Below are 15,904 nucleotides of genomic sequence, written 5' to 3'. Positions count from 1 at the left end.
GATGCAGAAACAAAGCCACAGAGGGCTCAAGAAACTTCCTAAAAAAACACAGACATCTAAGATCCTGTTTGGAAACCTGGTTTTGGTGGATATAGAATCATAGAATGGTTTGGGTTGGAAGGGACCCCTAGAGGCCATCTAGCCCAACCCCCCTGCAGTGAGCAGGGACACCGCTAACTGGATCAGGTTGCTCAGAGCCCCGTCCAGCCTGGCCTTGAGTGTTTCCAGGGATGGGACCTCCACCACCTCTCTGGGCAACCTGTTCCAGTGTTTCACTACCCTCATGGTAAAGAATTTCTTCCTTCTATCTAGTCTAAACCTACCCTGTTTTAGTTTAAAACCATTACGCCTTGTCTTGTAACAGCTGTCCCTACTGAAAAGTCTGTCCCCATCTTTCCTACAGGCCCCCTTTAGGTACTGAAAGGCTGCAATCAGGTCTCCCTGCAGCCTTCTCTTCTCCAGGCTGAACAACCCCAACTCTCTCAGCCTGTCCTCATATGGAGCAAAGGTCTCTGATTCATGCATTTGGATGTTTCAGCTGAAGTCCTGCCAAGCCTTCCTTTGGATGGAAACCTTATTTTTTAAAGCATACTCAGTAGGCCTCATCCAGTTCAATAGATGTGTTAGCACTGACTGCGACAGAGCCTTGGAGTGGCAAAGGGCTTCTGGAAGAGAACATCGGTTGTTACAGGTGATGCAAGCTCTCCCTGCTCTGCTGGCCAGCACCACCTTTAATTAGCAGCTGGAGTCATACAAAGTCATCAAGGGCACATCTGACTAATTTGTAGAAACTTCATCTTAATAGAAATGTATGACTGAAGCATGTAATTGGGTTTAGTGCCCATTTTAGCTGTACTGCTAATTAAAGTACTGTGAGGAAAGTTATATACAGAGACACAGAAAAGGAAAATGTAATCTCCCCTTAATCAGATGGGATTTAGCAATCTATGGGAAGTTTTTAGCAGCTTTTACTTCTCAGGCTCTTAACTGGAGCAGTATTCTTTCACTTTTTATTAGGAACTCTAGACATCTTTCTGACAGTCCTCATGAAAAGACCAAGAGAAAGCAACTTTATGACAAATGGAAATCTTGGAAATCTTATCCTTGATGGATAATCAAGACTGCTGATGAAGTCAGTAGAACTTTCAGGTAGAATTCTTACACTTTTTTGGCAGCCCAGTATAATTAGGGGTGAAGTAATGGAGAAATGAGCACAAACAGTGAAGCTCTCTAATGCATACCACACCCTGTACACTGATTTTCACACAAATAAAACATGGCTTGCCTTCTACTCTAGTGGTGAAAACGTTCTGGATGCAATAGGCTGCAATGAGGAATGAAAATCTTAGATTAAATCTACTCAACTTCATGTACTTTCAAAACTGTCACTTTTCTCCAGTAGTTCTGAGACTGTATATATAGGTATAAATAAAATAGAAACACTTGTGACAAAATGACCAATTGGAACATACATTATAAAGCTTTGGGAATGAGAAACACTGCATCAACCTAGTTTCTTTTTCCAGATGGAAGAAAATCAGGGTCTTAAATCAACAGCTGAGCGACACGAAAACTAGGAAAGGAGAAGTTAATTCATTCATTTTTCTACCCAGTTGCCTTGGTGTCAGACCTCAATTGCGTCTAAAAATACCACATTTTTTTGATAAATGACATTTTTTAGGACTTAAGGTCCCAATCAAAGTGATACAACTCAGTAAAAATATGCAGGCATAAAACTGTGGCATAGAAAAATGTTTCAGAACAATTTGATTTTCCAATTTTTACCTTCTTAGATTTCTGCCTGGTCAATGGATCCTAGGGGAAGGCTCCCAATAACTATGGGTGTAGAAACATGGAGACAAATTGCATCCAGTGTGTATGCATTCTCCATCAAGTCTGGTGTGATCCATACTCAGGACAGGGTGGAATTATCTTAAAAATAGAAGAAAAAGCATATTGGAGAAGAACCGTTCTGCAGTCTCCAGAAAGAATAATGCATGTCTTCAAACCAGCTTTGCAGAAAGAGGTGGATCCACAGCTTTGCTTTCTTTCCAACCATTTGTGGCTGGAGTTCTAATGATCCTAATCCACAGCTTCATTTCCATTCCCAGTAGAGGCTGAGGCTGGCAGAATGGACAGGCTCTATATGCTCACTGGCCATAAACTAATCTCTAGACATTATTTTCTGTGTTGAGAATTATTTTGACTTGGATTAACTCACTGTCTGTGCCAAGACCTTATTTCGTGAGACTGTGATTTCAGTATAACTAACAGACCCAGCTATTCTCGGCTTTTCTTTGACCGTTAAAAATAACCAAATTAAAAGCAATGGATGGCTTAGAAAGCTGGCTAACATGTGTTTGTTTGAGTTTGATTTATTAATCCTTTTGGAACTCATAACCTTGCTTATTTTCCCTGGTTTCCCCTCAGCAGCTCACAGCTTGACTACTTAACCTCACATGGCCAAAGCTCCACACACCAGTGATGTTGTTCCCCATTGCCTCCAAGACAAGTGAGGGTGCAGTCAGGCCCATGAGGAACGAAGAGCAGACGATTCTCTCGTCTTAGGTAGGTCACAGGGTAAGGGATGAGGACTTCCAGATCTGCCTTGTTTCTCCTGCCCTATGGGGCAGTGATTGCTCACACCATTGGTCCCACCTGCCTTGATGATACCTCTTTTCAGTTTCCCTATAGCAAAGATGTAAAGATCATGTGAACTTGAACAAGTTTTACCAGATTATAAGGGCTGAGCAGCCTCTTACACACAATACTCATTTCCAGTGACGTTCAGCCATAAAGTATGAAGAACCTTTTTGACAGGGTGACCTGTCTCTGTAGCATCTTGTGAAATGATTTCCTGAAAAGCTTGAAACCCATTGCTGGAGCTAGTGTCAGCAACTTTAGCTGGTCTCTCACACTCAGGCTGGATTAGCTGACCATCTTTAACCTTCCGCACGGTAATTTTGTTTTCCGCTGCAAAACAGCCTGTCATTTGTTTATAGCTGAAAACATTTTTCCCACCTATGGTTTTAAAAGATGATGAAAGCCAGCAAACAAAAAGACTTACTGCTTGGTGCTGGTGACAGCCTTTTGCCCATGGCCCCCATGGGGACCCTGTAGTGATAGCAATGGGTAACCTATGGTTCCCAGGCTCCTTGAACAGTTTTTAGCTGAGTACTGATGCTGTGAGTGCATGCAGACACTCACACATGCTGGGAGCAGGCACTGGTCCACTGATCCCATAGCAGCAAGTGCAGACATCTACCAGGCATCAGAGATGAAGTATTCAGCACTCATCACCCAGGCTGCATTTACAGATTGAAATTGCAGCCCTTCTAATTAGGCTGATAGGCCTCAAAATGTCAACCAACACCCAGGAGGCTTTTTGAGCCTAGAGGCAAACAGACAATAGATTTAAGAGTGTTTTCTGTCCCTTCATCTGAATTAGCTGAGTTACTGGGAAAGGCTTTAAGACAAAGTGTTAATGTTACTGCTATTGCACACTAAAACCCTTAGTTCCAGGTACACTTAATCAAGTGCATGTATCCAGGCACTGGTTAGCTATTTTACCTACACGAGGTTGCAAAGTATCATCTGATGGGAAATTAACTGCAAGCACTTTAGCAAATGCATTAGTGTTCATAAACCTCAGGGGACAAAAATAATAAAAAAAAAACAAACTGAAAAAAAGTTCATTGTTTTTTAAAAATTAAGATATAAATAACCTGATTTTTTGACAGTGTCAGCTAAGCTACCTATTTTTTAAAGTTATTTGCGAGGTTTTGAGAGCTGCCTCTATAATGCAGTCCAGAAGTAAAAGCAATTATGTGGTACATATACCACATAATTAGTTGTATATGTAGTATAGCACCATGAGTCTTCAGGCTCTGAAAACTTCAGGCTGGGTTTTCAAATGTGTATTGCACCTACAGATGCAGAGGTGCTTTGTGGCATTTGTAAATGTGTCTGCAGGTACCTGAGAAGAAGGGTGCCAAGAAGGCACCTGTTAAGAAGCCAGATAACTCTATTTGCCTCACTTTCTATGCATATGCGACTGAAATAATCCTGATCTGCATCTCAAAGGAATGGAAAGTTTGCTGGAAGTGATAAGTATTAAACAAAAAAACCTTCACAGGTTTCACTGCAGAGAAAGCTCTTATAGAGTTGTCAAAATTCCAAAATTAACAAAACTGAGTTTTAAGTCTAACTACAGCTGGGAGTTGGTGGGAAACACAAAGATAGCCACAAAATAAACCTGACCACACTAAAAAACCCCACCTCATTATATTCCTAATCTCCAAAACAGTGGTTAAACAGTTTTAAGTCAAATTATTGAAAAAACATGTTTCCAGGACAGTAATTATTCTTACTTATGGTATACACGCATTTTGGAATGGTTTATATTTAATAAGGATTGTAATGAAATCCTGACTACTCAGTGAGAAGTTACATTTTTTGCTTCATCTCAGGGAGGGTGTAGAGTTGCAGCCCGCAAACAGTTGCAAAGCTCACACACTAATGCTGAGTAAAATGCTGCCATCTTTTGGTTGTACTCAACAGAAACAGGTAGAAAAGACCAAGGTTTTAACTTCAGGAAGGCAAGCAGCAGTTGCTACCTTCCCAGTTGCTCCTAAGACTATAGTCATTGCCTATAACCCTGTTACCCTTGTGCTCGGTCATGGACTGTAACTCCATAGGTGCTATATAAACCCTGAATAAGAAGTGGTCCTGTTTCCAAATAATGGAAAAAAAAACCCCAAACTCTAACAACAAAACCAAAAAGTGAAAGAGGGAGAGAGAGATACAGACAGACAAATGTGGAAGCACACCATACCTGTGGGGCAAACATATAAGGATAGCAGGCAGCGGTTTCGGCATACCTGCAGGGTTGAGGAAAGGTTTCTAGGCACTAAATAGGTTCTCTCAGCTCTAAAACTAAGATCCATGGAGCTTGCTTTTTCATGGCCTTTAAAAAAAATGTCCACATTAAATAAGCAGTGGTAGGAACGTAACTAATTTTGATAGGAATAATTTTGAGGAAAGCATACCTTGAAATTCTACATACCACCACTGTTAGATTAATTCCACCCCCCCAGCTTCTTACTGGTTGCTCTACAGCCAAAGCAAGACTAGCACAAACACAGGCCTTGCCTTGGAAATGAACTTCCCTGAAAAGGGATTTCTTTTCCCCATCCTGAAGACGTCAGGAAGACTGAACCAGGACTGCTTCTGCAGGGGAAGTCACTCACATGCACTTGCCCTTGTGAAATAAGTAATTTGTAATTTAACACCTTTCCTCTTTCAGGAAATTACTTTCTGCTACTTTAATTTAAATGACATGATAGTACCTTTCATAGGAAAATCCATCTAATGACAGAAAACCCTAGGATACAAGCAAAAGTGCTAGTCTCTTTTTTCTCTCCTTCTATTTTGGAATTCAAAATTTTTGTCTTTTATGTTAAGTATGGCCCTGGGCCCTTCTCCTTTCCTACCGTACACAAATGACACCTCTTACTCACAGAGATCTGCAGCATACTGTAGCAAAAATATATGTTTTCAAAACACAATAAATCCAGCTGGTGATTAAGCACTACCATTCAAATATTTGTCATCCTTTTGCACAGCAATGAATAGGAAAAAAAATCAATTGCCTGTTCTTTTGTTAAAATTTAATTGCGAGACCCAGCAGCAGTTAGCATCTGCCCAGCACATAAATATTTCTCAACTCTCATTTTACCTTCTAATACTGTCCAGGGACTCACTCTGTCAGAAAAACTAATGCCTATGCTTTGCCAGGATCATTGCTTGTTAGGTTGAGGATTATTCCTGCATGCATACACCTGTATTTGAGGCTTTTGTAGAATTTAGCTTGCTGGTGTTTGTATGTGTTAGGCATTGGAAAATTAACACTGACTAGCCTCCTGCAAGCATTCAGGGATCCTGGAAGATGAGCTGGTATTTTTTAAGACAGACTCAAAAAACCAGCCACCTAGAAAATGTACTCATATCAAATGTACATATCTCAGATTAAATATATGAATTAACACAGGTATTATTCCATGGGTATGTATTTGTCTTGTCCATATTTTTACAAAGCTCAGCCTAATCTTAATCATAAAGGCTAAACCTTAACTTCCCCACCAATGAACCTGTAAGTCAGAGACAGATGTGCCCTCTCAGCCCATGGGACCAGCTGAGTCCAAGGAAAGACCCATTCCAGGGGGAAATAGCTACTGCACTGTGCTTCCAGGTTCCTGGCAGAAACCTGGCTGAGAGAAGCTGTTCCTCCTTTGAGCCCCAGAGCCTGATCCCATTTGCCTTCCCGAGCACAGCTCAATTTCTAGGGTAACAGCAAAGAGGAGAGAAACCCAGTTCTGGGAGAATGATTCTAAATCAACCCCCAAGGAAGACTCTTCTCTTTGACCCTCAAAAACCAAAGACAGCAACATTTTAATGCTCTGCTGCTCTGAAGTCCTACAACTGAAACAAATCGCAGAAGCTGTAGTGGTTTGCAGAGCAGTAATACGTCCCCCTCCCATAGTCCTGTTCTCTCAGCCTCTGTAGCCCATTGACTGGCAGGAGTTAATACACATTAACTTCCATCACAGGTGGGACACAAGAAAGCAATATAAACAGAGCTGACTTTCAGAAGCTTTCGGGTCCCAAGCCCAGGTGCCTGAGTAGCCATTTAATGCTTGCAATCTGGATCATGACTCTGGGTTAGGAGAGGAACTCACGCCTGAGGACGCATCCTGAAATATCAGAGCAACCCTGCTGTCACAGCTTCCAGCAGATCCCAGTCCAAGGAAAGTGTGCCCTGGCCTCCCATTGATTCACTGAGGAGAGAGGGAAGGAAACACTGGGCATTTGCAATTTTCACACATACCCCTCTAAAATAAGCTTCTGCATAATAAATGTAAACATGTCAGGAGCCCTTGCTCTGTTGTTTGCCTCAGTCATTGCATTTGGCACGGAACTCTTCACCCGGTGTTTACCACACGGGTATCCATGTGGCTGATTTCTTATCAGCCAATTCTACTGTGGATTTGCTGGTTGCTGTTAAAGTTACGACACATGCCCAGCAGCCAGTTGACTGAGTTGTCTGTTCTTGTTTTCCAAAGGTGGTAATGCTAACTATGGAACATGACAAGTATTCGGCAAATTGGTTTTTGCAGAATGTGAATGTCGATCTCCTCATTCAATTACATTTTTGGCCAGGATTGTCGTTCAGCCTTCAAAGTGTTCTCTTAGGGATTTGTTATCACTAATGCCAAGGAAAAAAGCAGCTGTCATCTTGCTAAAAAATCTACTGAATTTTGCAAGAAATCTTGCTCTTGTATAACATGGCTGCTCTTGTAGGCAACATGTATTACATCTGCTGCAAAATCTTGTTCTACAACTAGATCTAAAATAGGAAATGGAAAGCAAATATATATTTTATAAATGATTCCTGATTAAAACATGCTTCTGAATTTGTAACGCACTGAAATCCCTCTAATACCTAAAACATAGTTACTCAAAATTTTGTTTTCTGTAATTTAAGCACAGACCTTGCCTTGGTACTTCTCAGTGGCAGATGCGAACCACATGGGCAAATGTTGATTGGAAATCAAGTCAAAAGATTAACTTGATGGGTGGGTATATTGTTCATGAAAAACATAATGAAAGCCAATGTTAGTTTTTGTGGGTATTTGAAGAAATTGTAGGAGACTATAGATTCCTGATTCTGGAACCAAAGAAATGATAGCTCTCTAAATTTCTCATAGAACAAAATGCACACTTAACATTGACTTTGATTAAAATTAAGTTTTCAGTTTCATTGCTCTGCATGTCTCCACAGACCAGCTGCAGAGCCGTCATCTACTACATGTTCATGGGATAGTAATTCAGAAGTATGGCAAACGTTGCTTTTCCTGAGTGGTGAAAAATGTCATGGAGTTGATATTTCCGTGGGACATCCTCTGAAACATTTGTCTGAGAGAAACATTCGGAAAAATGAATCCATCTTTCTCCTCCATTTGCACAAAACCCCCTTTATTTTTTAACCATTTAATTTCCAGAGAAAAAAACTTCAAAAGATCTTTTTTTAATTAAGCTTAAATGAAATCTTACCCTAAACATCTTAGGTTTTATTTTAGCTCCACTCCATCATGACAGGCTTAGAAAATTTGAGATTTTACCTGAAGAAGGATTACACAGGAAGACTAACCAAGTGAAAGATTGGGAGGGACTCTAGGGAAAACAGAAGTGGAGCTAAAGCAACAGAAAAACATGTGAGAGATGCATTATCCATGTTCCACCTTTTTGACAAAAATGGAATCTCTCTCCAGTTAGGACACAGCATATTTTCTAGCAGAGAAGCATCTTGCTGGAAGAACTTGTGAGCAAGGGTGGACGAGCATCTTCTTTTTCTGTAATGACAGGCTCTAGTGCTAAATACGTGAATTGGAAGTGATGAGACTAATTACAATTGTGGAGTTGAAAATATTATTTTTACATTTTTTGAGATGCCTGCTCTTAAGAATTTCAGTTTGTGTTGCACGGGAAATCTGTTACTATGCTTTGGCAGGCTGCGCTGTGCTTTGCTTCAAAATGGGTGGAAATAATTTTCATCCTCCAGAAAACAGAATATGTTGATGGAAAAACTACCCCTCCAGGACCAATTGCTAAGAAATAGGCAAGAATGGGACAGTACTTTAGAAATATAGATTCTGCTCCTGACTTATATAGACACAAAAATTCACTAGCTAGTAATTTTGAGTCCCTAGCCAGATTCTTTGAATATTAATGAAATTCTCAGAATGACACAAAATGTTTCTTTTTTATGTGTGTATAAATCAAATGAGTAAATCCACTGTTGGGCTTGATGCATATTATTCCATTTTAAAACCTCTAGTAACTTCAGCTTATTTAACTTCTGAGTCTTCCAGATTCGCTTACATTATTTGGCTTTTTTTTAGTTATCTTTTTAGAAAAAAACCAGAGTATATAAAACCAGTAGCTTTGAAGTTCTTTTTCTGTACTTTTCGTGGGTCATTTTTAACTGGGAGCATGTTTGAAACATCTTTAAATAAGTGAAAGCTTTTATAAATAAATATTTTGATTCTCGTGGAACCAAATTAATCTACAAACTAGAGACATAAGTAAGAAAAAAAGCCAAACAACAAGCCTCTTCTCTTAAGGAAATGATGATAAAAATTGTGGTACTCATCATCAAGAACGTAAGGAACATAAGTGAAAAAGTTGTACCTCTACTCCAATTTAAGTCCTGACCATGGATGTGACCCTTTATATCACCCAGAACATAAGCAGTAACAGCAGCTGGTAAATTCTTAGGGACAGATCCTGAACCCCTTGTGCCCTTGCTCCCCCCACCACCTCTGTTATACCAGTACTACTCAGTCATGGTGCTGGCACACATCAGCCTGCGCCTCAGCTGATCACTGCTTGTCTTGAGTCTCCTGGTTGCCCAGCTCAGGGATGAGGATGGAGTAATTCAGGACAAGAAGATGATCTATATGCTCAGTTCTTCTCTAAAACCAAGGTATAGGAGGAGTCAAAGACCTGAGTGGGCTGAGTCTCTCTTGAGTGGAGCCAGGACTTGGCAAGGTATACTCTTGGACGTGACAGCATGGAAGTCTCTGTAGCTTAGACAAACACAGAGGGTCCTCTACATGTGAGAAAACGTAGAGAAATCGAAGTGGGCAGCCGTCTGCTGTAAGACGCACCTGAGCTGTGTTGAGAAATACAGGATGCGGCTTTAAGCGCATTAGCGCAGGTACTGTTAGCAGTGAAACCATAGCAGCAAATATTTCAGGGCTTGTACAGAACCAGCCAGGCTCAGGTGGTCGATGCCCAAGTCAGCGTCACTGACAAAGAGCTGTTACCCAGGACAGTCAGGGTGACAGGAACAAAAGCAAGAGTCCACAGGGTACAACTGAATTTCCCACTGCAGTATAGACATAACCTTCTAGGTACCAGCTAATCTCCATGCTGCGAAACAAATTTAAAACTCATGCCAATCTTCTAAGACATAATTTCATCCTCCACTGATCCTTTTCTGCACCTGAAGTCTATTCTTCTCCTGTACATCTAACTCTGGCCTTGGTGGGCTCCACAGCTGCCTCCTTCCTTCTGCTGAAAACAGATTGTTGGTTGAAGGAAGCGTAAGTCTCACAGCCAGTATGAAATGTAACTGCTGAAAAAAAAATCATCTTTGATTCAAAGGAATTGCTACGTAGTTGCTAAGAAAAGTAAGATGTAGCACTTTGGGCATATTGGTTCATATTCAGAAATATGAAACAGCTCAGTGCCCTACCTTCTCCCTGTGGCAGATCTGACATTTGTGTGCATTGCTAGCTTGGACTGACAAATTACCCAGTATTTTCCATTAACATTCGTGTTGCCAGGTCTTATAATAAACAGGGAGATGCCAGATTTCAGCTCAGCCGGAGATAATGTTAGAAAGAAAACTACCCCAGCCATCTACCAAATTACAGACAAGCTCTGACTGTTACCCACTTGTCTCAGCCGCTGGTGGTGGGCAGGGTGGCCAGACAGGGCAAAGCTAGAGAAAAATAGCACTTCCTCTCCTTCATCTCAAGAGATGGTCTCGGAATAGGAACCAGGAAACTCACAAGTTTTGCTCCCTTTCCATTGCCCAGGAGAAAATATTTCCTCAAAGAAAAATCAGACCAGAAAATGGTGCAAGGGTGAAGAGCTCTGGGTCTGTGTCTTAGGCTCCTGCAGCCCCTGGGACTATGATAAGGTGGACACAAAACTCCTTGAGGTGCAAGAGGGACTGACATGAGAATCTGGGAAGCAGACATGGTTGATGAGGGGAAGTGTTGGGTTGTAGGATCACTCTGAAGAAGCAGCTGTAGTGGAGGCTGTTAGGGAGGCTGTTTAGGGATAGCATTAATGCCTGGGTACACAGGGAACAGAGGTGCCCACAGGAGCTAAATATGGAACAGAGAGCATCACAAATATTCCACTCTCTCTCTGTCGCTTGCATGCACACACAGGCACACACCTATCTCCAGATGGGTGATGCAAGCTGAGGGCTCAGATAACCAAACCTTTGTTCAAACAGCTCTTCTTGTTGGAGGTGGCCTGATGTGATTTTTGAGCCTTTATAATTTAGCACACTGCAAAATGACAGTCCAAAATCCTGCTTGTCTCTGAGCCACCTTTATTGTGGCCAGGCAACAAGGGAAACAGAAGGTGCCCCTGGGCCTCATCTGATTTCCAGTGGGAGCACTGGGAGTGATGGAGCTGACAGTGTGGAAGGAGAGTGAAAAGCCTATAAATCTGCTTTTCTAGGGCACACTCTGGCAATGAGGCAGCATGGAGAACATCTCTGAGGGACTTCTGGTGGGGAAAAGCTCTGCCAGACAAATGCAAACGTGTACAGTGCCTGACCTGTCTTCTGTAGTCCTTTGATCTTTTTTTCTCTGCTTTTCTTCAATTGGCAACTGCACTGAACATCTGCCTTCCCGGGACCAGTGTCAGCAATGCATGCAGTGCCCTCCCTTGGCTACCCAAGGAAAAGAGAGAGAGAGAGATGCTGCTAGTGATTTGGAGGTTGGAGCTTGTGCTGTACACTTGGGTCTGGCCGTGCAAGCTTTCCCACCCTCAGTTTGGCTTTGGTCAGCCCTCTTCTTTCTGAGTGACAGTAGGTTAGAGAAACACAGGATCCCCAGGGGGAACAAGAATACAAGTTAACTCCCATCTTGCATAAAATTGAGGAAAGTTGGATGAAGCCCAAATAACAATCTGAGCTTCCTCCATAGCTCCCACTCTGCCTTTTTGAACAAGAAGTTCCTTCTGCTGCCTTGGTTTCCCTTTTGCTGAGGCAAAGAAAGACATTCCTCATATATCCCCCATTACAACAGTGAAGTGAGGCACAGACGTTTGTGTTACCCAAAGTCTCATGCCTTCTGAGGGCACTCCTACCTCTGTGCCTGGATGTCTGAATGCTTTTCTGTTGCCTTCCCCTTACCTGCTGATGGCAGAAGACTCTGGGCATGAGTTATGAATAGAAAAGGTGTAGGATCTTCTTTGACAACTTCGAAATAAGCTGAAATAAGCATTTATTAAAGTGCAAAGCTACAGAAAGAATGGTTTAAATGGACTATTACCTTCAGAAAGCAAGCTACTGGGAAGAGAAAAAGTCCAGTCCTGCTGTCTGCCTAGATATTGCTGTGTGGTGCCCCTGAGGCTGGAGTATCCCTCAGTCACCCCGAGCAGGGGGTTGTCACTAGGACTGGTTAGAGAAAGAAGAAGGGGGATGACCACAGCAAGTGTTCACACACTGCGGGGTCAGGGAGCAGCTGGGATCTGCTGTCTAGATCCAGACCCTGGGAGATGCTTCTTTAGAATCTGTAGTCTTTAGAATCTTTAGTCTTTAGAATCTGTAGCTGATTGTGATTTAGAAATTCAGATGAAGTACAAAAATGAGGAAGAAGTTCACACAGGCATTTCAGAGCCTTGCAGAAGCCTAAGCAAAATCATCCCCCTGAAACAAGATACCAGCTGAAAGAACTGGTTCACTGAATGCTCGTGTTGCTCTTGCTGTGATAGTCAAAGGGCAGGTAAGACAAGGTTTCTAGACAGAGGTAACATCTTTTATTAGGCCAGATAGTATAACTGAAAAGTTAGATAAGCCTTATGCACACAAATTCTTGTCTCAAATACAGATAATGTCTTTTATTAAACCACCTTTGGGAGAGCCACACTCCTCTGGTTTAGCAGAAAAGGGTTGGACGGGATTCTCGGGGATGTCTCAAAACATGTTAGATACCTCTGTGTGGGTAACTGAACCTAAAAATTGTTTCTAGGTAAAGAAAATTGGGTTCGACTCACAAATTCTCTCTTAGTTTACAAGAAATAATCTTCCTCCACGCTGTTCAAAAGGCATTTCAAAAACTTCTGATGGTGGTTTTATTACGATGCAATACACTCTTATCTCTTATTTCCCAAACAGGAACGACTAAATTTTTGTATCTAACCCTAAATTTTAGTAGCTGCTTTTAGACTCTTGTCATCATATGCTTTGTGCAGAATAAGGAGATTATGAGCAATTTCAATCTTGGACTCACATCAACTGTTCTCTCTTCAGACTCACAAACTGTGAAGTCTGTGCCATCCAAAACATCTAAATACGGAATCGAGGCTGATGCATTTGTTATCTGCTGCCATTTTTTGCAAGCAATCAACTAGTGGGGTTTCATGGTATAGGCTATGAGATACTGTGATAAATCTGAGGGTACTTTGATTTAGCTTCCGGTATTCATTGGTAAATACCTTTGCGGTAAGGATTTTAAGAATTATAAATGTTTGCAGCTGTGGACAGGCAGAAGGGAAGAGTTTCCCTCCCTTTCCCTTAAGGTTTCTCCTTATTTTAACACTGTCATGCAGAACAAATTGGTTCCACTTTTAGTGAAGCAGCTGCTTGGCAAAACCATGTAACCTGTCACCACTCCAGTATTTCAGGGTATGCAGAGTATGTCACTGAGCTAAGCGACCACTCAACATCGCGCGTTAAGCCAACGGCATGATGATGCTGATGCAAATTTGAAGTCTTTTTAGTAAAACCAGGGAAATAGTCAGGAAGCTTTTTTTCCTTTTGAGAATGTCAGAATGGATGTTACCCCTAGTGCAAAGCTGGACTAACTGGGTCTTTCTCAAAGAGCAGTGGGAAAGTTAGAGAGATTATAAATGAGGACACCAAAAGCAATTCCCATAGGAATGTTAAGAAAGCAACGTAAAGATCTCTTATGTTCTTTCAAATTTAAGGGCAGCTTCTGAAAGCAGGATATAATCAGCATACGGACACAATCTCAGCTTGACACATGAATCCTCGTCTGTCCACCTGGCTTCACGTGTTGGTCAACACCCAGTTCTCCACCTCGCTACGCATCTCCAGCCGCTGGAGCCAGGGAGCTGGTGTGGTGAGCTCTTGGGCATTGCCATGAAGGACAGTACATGAAGGACTGCTGCACCGGGGGAATGCAACAGCAGCTGCTCTCAGTGTTGCTCCCCACTTGATTCATTTACTGTCCCTTTGTATAATATTAGAGACTTCACTAAAACAATAATTGTTTGGAAGCAGGGGGTAAGCAGCAAATTCATGGGAGTTGGTAGCAATTTTTGTTGTTGCTGTTAAACAAAACAAGGACTTGAAATCAAATGCCCCAGTTTAATTTCTGAAGCACCACCAGGATCTCAGAATCACAGTCCCAAACGGAGAGCACCCAGAGCACAGTGGCCTGCCTGCTCACCACTGACACGCACTGGCAATTAGTAATGCTGCCAAACTGCTCTGAATCATAGTCTGTCTGTGGAACAAAAGAAGATTCGATGAATCAGCTACGTAAACTGCCGGACCATTTGTTTGTGTGGACAAGTTCTTTTGTTGATACAACCCACTTTTTGAAAAATTCCAAGTTCATAACAGGTAAATGAATTTCAAGCCACTTTTCAAGCCAGGTATCTTTAGTAAGTGGTTTCATCTGACTTTGCACCAGGTGATGAAGTACAATTTAACACCTATAGAAGCCCATTTTCATGCTGCTGAAACGTTATTAGAAGTGTGTGCATTTGGTACCTGTGGCTGTTTTTGTAACTAGACGCCATAAGGGAGAATTTCAGAGGTACACATTTTATAAGTGTCAGGGAAAAAATGACCCTGTATATTTTTATTTGTAGTTAGGCATCTCTGCAGGAGGTATGCTCCTGCGCTCTTTGGATGTGACATTAGCACATTATTTTTGTGCTTGTTTTTTCATTCTGGGAGAAGCAGTTTGTAGTTTACCGTGGAGATCTAATCAGCAAAACTGTGATATTGTGTATTTTCAGAAGATGATGGTATTAGATGCATTTCTGATTTATTTCTTCTGAGAATTCTTACCTTATTTAATGAAATAGTTTTACTTAAGCTGAATTTTGGAGTAAAATCTTGTTATTAGTACAACAAGATATTAGTTATTAGTCCCCCCACCAGGGGAGACATTTTTTGAAGACACTCCACAGAATCTTTCTTGCTGGGCTGTTTTTCTATAATGATGGTTTGCCTCTCTTTGAGCCAGAGAGGGTAGAAAAGCTGACAAGTGTGATCCGACAAAAGGTTAGATTTTGTAGATCTGAGGTGGAATAATATGACTGTGACGATCACTTTACAGGCTTTAGCTGTGATCCACAAATTTAAAAGACTCTCTTCAGAAGTTCAGCATGAACCAGAGCAGTTCAACAAGAGATGTTCAAGAGAGCAAGGTATACTCCGGGATATTTTTCCTCTAGTGTTTTTATCCAGCAATTCATTCCCCAAGGGCTTTTTTTCTCCTGTAGAAAGCCCAGAGCAGTAGAAGTCTAAAAGAGTAGTAGGAGGTAGTAGTAGCAACAGAAAGGCACACTACTGCAGAGTTTTCAAGCTGTACACTATTTCTGTGATACACGTATTGCTGAAAACACAGATTTCAGTACACAGTAACCACAGCGCCTGTTCCATCTGTAAACGCTTAAAAATGTAAAGATACACGTGGAAAACACAGGCAAAGCGAATGACCGATAAATTACACACAATAGATGTCTGTTATGTCTTTGACACATTTTAAAATTGCATTCCTGTCTGTTGCTGGACAGGTAACTATACCTGCTTGCTTACAAAAAAAAAAAAAAAAAAAAAAAGGTCTTTTACAGCAGTAGGAGTGCGAAGAAGAGCGCACAGCCCACCCTTTCTGTGCAGCCCTGCCCCACGACCAGACGTGCCCTGGCAGACCCCGGGGGGGTGCAGGAGGGGAGCACCCCTGCAGCAGGGAGCGGGGGAGGGGGGGAGGCTCCCAAAATTTGGGGCGCTGAGTACGAAACCCGCTCCTGCCCCCCCCCCCATCCCCATCCCCATCCC

Source organism: Egretta garzetta, unplaced genomic scaffold (assembly GCF_000687185.1).
Source record: "Egretta garzetta isolate BGI_Z169 unplaced genomic scaffold, ASM68718v1 scaffold5, whole genome shotgun sequence".
Lineage (NCBI taxonomy): Eukaryota > Metazoa > Chordata > Aves > Pelecaniformes > Ardeidae > Egretta > Egretta garzetta.
This window is presented reverse-complemented; position numbering follows the sequence as displayed.